Source organism: Micrasema longulum, unplaced genomic scaffold, assembly GCF_059751315.1.
Source record: "Micrasema longulum isolate JH-2025_06_02 unplaced genomic scaffold, ASM5975131v1 h1tg000469l, whole genome shotgun sequence".
NCBI classification, from domain to species: domain Eukaryota; kingdom Metazoa; phylum Arthropoda; class Insecta; order Trichoptera; family Brachycentridae; genus Micrasema; species Micrasema longulum.
In genome coordinates, this window is record NW_028277667.1 from 1132856 (window position 1) to 1138855 (window position 6000).

Here is a 6000-nt window from a genome sequence, read left to right on the forward strand (position 1 = left end):
ATAATAATCCATTTAAAGCCTTGTTACATATTAGCCATTAAGTTATTTTTTTCTTAAATGTTTTGTCAACATTTAAAAATTTAAAACAAAAATTAAAAAAATATTATAATTTTATTTCGCATTCTAAAGAGTGTCAGCTGAAGCGCAAGGCTAATGTTATCTTGTATATATTAAATATAAATTTAAACTAGTAGTAATGGCTTAATTCTTGTGTGGCTGTGATGTCATACTAGTGTACAAACAATTATATCTCTTTTTTTTTTTAAATGGTGAAGTTATATTTTTTGTTAAAGCCAAATGGACATTTTCGCAACGGATTTGGAAAGTAAAATTTCTATAAATATGCAGGATTTTAATAAAAACAATATTTATCCTTACTATGCAAAAAAGACAATCAAACGATTTATATTGCGGGGAAAATAAAGTTTTGTAACATAAGGCTAAAATTTTATAAAACAGCAGCATTGTGTAGAACTGTTAATCAGTACTTGTTAACTATGACCATAATGGTCCACTTTAAAACGCATAGAATCTTCCGTTTCCGTTAGAACCTCTGAATAAAAAGTATATTAAAACACTTTTCTGCTAAAATGCGAAGTTCTGTAAAAAAATTATGAATCCATCGATTACTTTCTGAGATTTACGGCCACAAACGTTTGGAACTTAAATTTATATATATTGCAAGTAAATTATTCTATTAAATCCCAAAAGGAACACTCCCGCACTACCAGAAGTCAAACTAGAGGATGGGTCATGGGGTCTATTACAAACTCTGAATTCGGGCAAAGAAATTTCAGGTTTCTGGGCCCAAAAATATTTAATATGCTACCCAAAGATTGCAAAAACATGACCCGGATTCTATTTAACAAATTTGTAAAAAATTGGTTACTGGATTTAGGTCGAGAAAAATCGGAAAATTTACCAAAAATAAATTCCTAATAAATTAATATTGTATAACTGTTTAGTATATTAACACGTAGGTAGTAATGTTATTGTTTATTTTTGCATAAAAATGTCTGCCTTAAAACAGGTTGTACCTAGTTAGGCAGACTCGACATGATCCAGAGAAATCTATTACCTAAGTGTTTATGTAAAAGATAAAGTTATTGTTATTTTTGTTAATAAACTTTGATTATTATTATTATTTATAGATTGCCTGAATTTACTTGTGTATTTTAATTTGTATTATTTTGGTTTCATATTACTACCTAGTTGAATACTTCCCACTTTATTTTAATGTTGAATCATTCTATATTAAAAGCATAACTTTGATATCCGACAAATGTATATCAAGAAAGTATTGTCAATTTTCTGGTCAGGCGACTACGGAAGGAGGTCCCAACAGAATGTCCGTGCGAGGTTTTCGCGTAACCTAAACTACTTCATACCGAGAACACGTACGATGTTTGCTCGGAGACACTTTTCATATATAGCTCCAAGAGTGTTCAACGTCTTGGATGAACATATTAAGTTCTCCAAAACAACGTCTTTATTTAACAAATTACAACAGGGATGGAGAATAGAATACAGGGCTTATGACCTGCCATTGGCTGGTTCAAGTGGCCACTTTAGACACTGTGTAACATTCATCAATTTGCCTATGTTTCAATATCTATATTTCTTTAATTCTTCCATTTGTTGATTTTAGTGAAGTTAAAGAGCTGAAACCTTTATTGTTGTAAAGAGATTTATCTGACTGAATTATTTCGCATACTAGGCAACGCCTGAAAACAATTTTTTAATTTTTAAACTTCTTCTTGGACCAGTTGGTTTCATTACAATATTTGAGTTTGTCCAAATGTTTGTAGAAATTTTAATTTTTAAACAACTTTCATTTATGTTTTTCTTTTTCCTTCTCTTTTTTATACTTTCATAATTAACCTTACATAAAATTGCTTTATAATATGGAAACTTCACTGGTCCATTAGAATTAAGTCTAATTGTGTAAAATATTAAACTTTGTAACTGTACTGTATGTTTCCTGAATAAAAGAAAATAAAAAAATAGTAATAAAAAAATAAATATGTATATCATATTTGAATAAACTTAAAAGTGGTGCTTAATTATTTGTAAATATATATTTTAACTATTGCTAATCAAAGCATAAAATTATTTATCATTATGTTTATCAAATTACATGTTCTACCATATTGATGTGCTACTATTATTACTTTATTGTTTTATTTTGTATTTTTTTTACTATGAGTTAATTACCGAATCGAATTATAAAATAACTGTATATTAATTATAACATATTGCCATGTACTATTAAATAACTTTTCTACATTCCATTTCTTGACTTGTATAATTTTTTATTATTTGTATTTTTTTACTATTATTTTGCATATTGTTTTGATTATTTTGTATATTGTTTAATATGTTTGTAAATGTTTTTGATTTATATGTAGAAGTGGACTTAACACGGAATTCTCTTACAAGTCGGGACATTAAACAAATATAATTGTCCTATAATAAAATTGTGTATTTTGTGCATTGAATAAATAAAAATAAATCATTAATTATATTCAAAGCATTAACTTTGTGGTCCAACATTTTAATATTACGTTAATAAAATTTGTATAATATTAACCCTCATGTGTCATGTGCAGCATGTGTCTAACATGCATGTCGATTTTATATTTTTGCAAATCTACTATGGTGAAGGTGTGTAGTGGTATTTGCATGTTGGTGTAGTGTTGTTGTCCTGACGAAGAGACGGGTTACGTCTCGAAACCGGTAGACAGATAAGTCGGTGAGTGGTTTTATAGAAATTTTATTAAAATAATATTAAAAATAAATCAAATATATCAATGATATTTATTGTTGTATTCAATTCTCTAAGCAGACTCCAATGCTTAGTTCATGACAGAGTTGAAAACCGGCGTTAATTACATTAAATTAAGTCAAATTAGACCGAGTACAACAATGTCAAATTAAATCATAAGTCAACATATTGGATACTTCCTGATACTGGATTTAAAACGTAAAATTGATCATCTTGCAATCATGTTTAGAACCAATTACTACTAATGTAGTGCCTTACGCATCACTGTGTTAGAATAAAAAAATCTGAAGATACCTAGTACTTCGCCAATCTTATATAATGACAAGGCATAAAACAAAAGCAGACGATTTTTTAATAAGCACAAACGTGATGATTGAAACCATGATTTTTCGTGTTATGTTAACGAAACAAAGTTTAAAGTAAATACACGAATAAATCAAATAAATAATGGCCGAGTTATTATTTGAGAACAAAAACGAACGAAATATTTGTTTGTTTTCTTATTTAAGGTATTTTCTCGACGACATACGACATCTTTCTTAATCTTCTGTAACGAAACAGAAAAACTATTTTCCCGCTACCTTATCTTTGTAATCATTCGCACTTTGACGCCATTGCTGTGTAATTTCTTACGGAAAATAATATTTGAAATAAGATACGTATCGTTGGTATAAAAAACAATAACAATTAAAAACGTACCTGTGTTTAACGATGTTACAAACAATTAAAATATAAGCCTTGCCTTGTTATTTCTTAAATATCACACATATGGCATTATATTTTAAAACAAACAACACTCACTTTAACTATTTAAAAACAGTATTTAATTACACAAAACAAAACGTTTTAACTTTATTATTTATTAAAATGTAACAATAATACAACTCACTGCTTTAACAGTTGTTTAAAAACGTACATAATATTGAATTGACGTGTGTTTTTACTATTAATGTAAAAGAATTGACCCACGTTAAATTGTAATTGATTTTTCGATTGATACAGCAATTTGTTTAATGGTTTTTTCAGTATTTTTCAGGTTTTCAGGCCCCGAAGCTCGCAGTTAGCAGGCGACGTTAGCAGTCCGACGGCGGAGAGGCGACTGAGGAACGCTAGAATTATTTTCTGGTTCTCTCGTTGTGTAGTGGGGTTGTAGGCAGAACCTACGTAAATGGGGTGGCCAAATAAGTACCGAAAGGGGGTGGTACACCCCCGTAAGGAGACGTAAAAAGACGTGCATACTGTATTGTATTCCATGTACCGTATTTTATTATAAAAATTTACGTTGTAATGACTTTGTGCAGCGGGGAGAATTAAAACTATTTTCGATAAATATTTTCTCGTACACCTACGCCAATATTGCAAGTACGTTAGTCTAAATATTTGTAGACAAGAATTCCTACCCTTGGGAATTGTAACAATTGACATTTATCGCAACTGAGAGGGAAAACATATTTGAAAAGGGAATATGAAAGTCTAGGCCTGAGAGACGTGATCAAATGCAGCTCTTTGTTGGATTAAAATGTTTCAAAGTATGACTTTTTTTATACAAACGTATTCCCGTATTTTCTCCCTGGATTATGACACTACAGCGATGATATCCACCATTGGCGTGACCTCGTTTTTAAAAATTATTTTTTTGTTTAAACCATTACCATTTATTTATTTATTTATATATACGCCCAATGGGCATTTTTACGGACATACGTATAACTAGAAAATTATTGTAAAGGAAAGTAGAAAGACACAATGGTATATAGAAGTAGACTTGGTGGGAGTGGAAGCGGGAGAGATGTGTTTTTAATTTAATTTGATTCAGTGATCGTTTTAAAGAAGACAACTTGTTATCAAAGAAATCAAGACTGGTATGTTTGTTGGCAGACCTTAGAATTCTGGGCACAGGAAAATGAAACCCATAGTTAATTCTATGGTTATCGGTATGAAAAAGTTAGTTTTGTCTGAGGTTTCTAGTTGGGATTTTTAATTTTATTTAGCTCAGTAGTTCAGGCGCATCAAAGAGTGAGGGCTTATCATTTGACAGGTTATTAAACATACCCTTATGGATTGGTCTGTAAACAGTTCATTAAATTAAGATATAAAAAGTATTTTTGAAACAACATAAATTACCTAATGTAAAGTACATAACGTAAGAAAATATATACACAAATAAATCATTATTATCTCAGAGAGACAAGAGACAGGACGTTGACCTGTCGGTAAGTTTAATCTTTTGACATGTGAGCCAATTATTTATCTTTAGTGAAGATTCTTTGCTGGAGGAATACATCAACCGAGCTGTCTTTGGACACTTTATTGCGAAACCTAAGCATTTTTGGCATTGGTAAAAAGAAGCCAGTGTTGGTTCTGTAATTTACATTTACAATTATTTGAAACATTGATTAAATTTAATTGTCTTTAACAGGTAAATATCACATACTGCGAATACCGATAAAAATATACAAAATGTATTCAGAATAATTCATTGTGTTTTGAAAATCAATATGGATATTGTGGAGAAATGTTTTCATGCATAACTTTAAAAAAGAAATTATGAAAAAATGTGTCATTAGAAAAACGCGACATGTTTGGCTTGGCATTGATAATTGTAACGTAAATATTCGTGACGTCGTTCTATAAACATTTAAAAGGTTAGGAACAAACTTAAAAAAAAAAAAACATGAATCGTGACGTATTAGAGGCGTGGCCAATGCAATGACCGTTTTTGCGGAAATTCAAAATTACAATTTTTAAAATACTATTGTATGCTACTAACAAGTGGCAAATACCACACGTTAACTACTGTAGTAGCATTTTATTTTTATCAAACAAAGAAAACATAGATCAACTAACTGTATTACAAAATAAAGCCTTTAGAATCATTTTGAAAAAAAACAGATATACGAGGGTAAAGTCGATGGTAAATGAAATGAAATTATTAACATATAAACAAAGAATATTTTACAATACAATGATATTTGTTCATAAAATTATAAACTCTAATAAAAAAACAGAATTTTGGAAAAAAATTGATCGGAACCAGCATGAACACGATCACAATACTAGAGAAAAGAACAAACATTTAGGAAAAAGGCAAAGTCACAAAATTCAATTTTATTTAAAGCAATCAAAAAGTATTACGAAATGGAAAAAAATATTTATGAAGAAAAAAACACATCAAAATTTAAAATAATGGTCAAGACATATGTGATAAACAGTAT

At 29.4% G+C, this 6000-nt stretch overlaps 1 protein-coding gene across 1 annotated transcript in view; it reads right to left on the reverse strand.

Moving 5' to 3' along the window:
* Positions 1 to 3886, reverse strand: part of mtd (TLD domain-containing protein mustard) — a 426229-nt gene extending 422343 nt beyond the window's left edge. Inside the window, exon 1 of the mRNA XM_088226847.1 lies at positions 3485 to 3886. The gene's annotated coding sequence lies outside the window, so the exon portion shown is untranslated. The remainder of the gene's footprint in view (positions 1 to 3484) is intronic.
* Positions 3887 to 6000: the final 2114 nt, after the last annotated feature.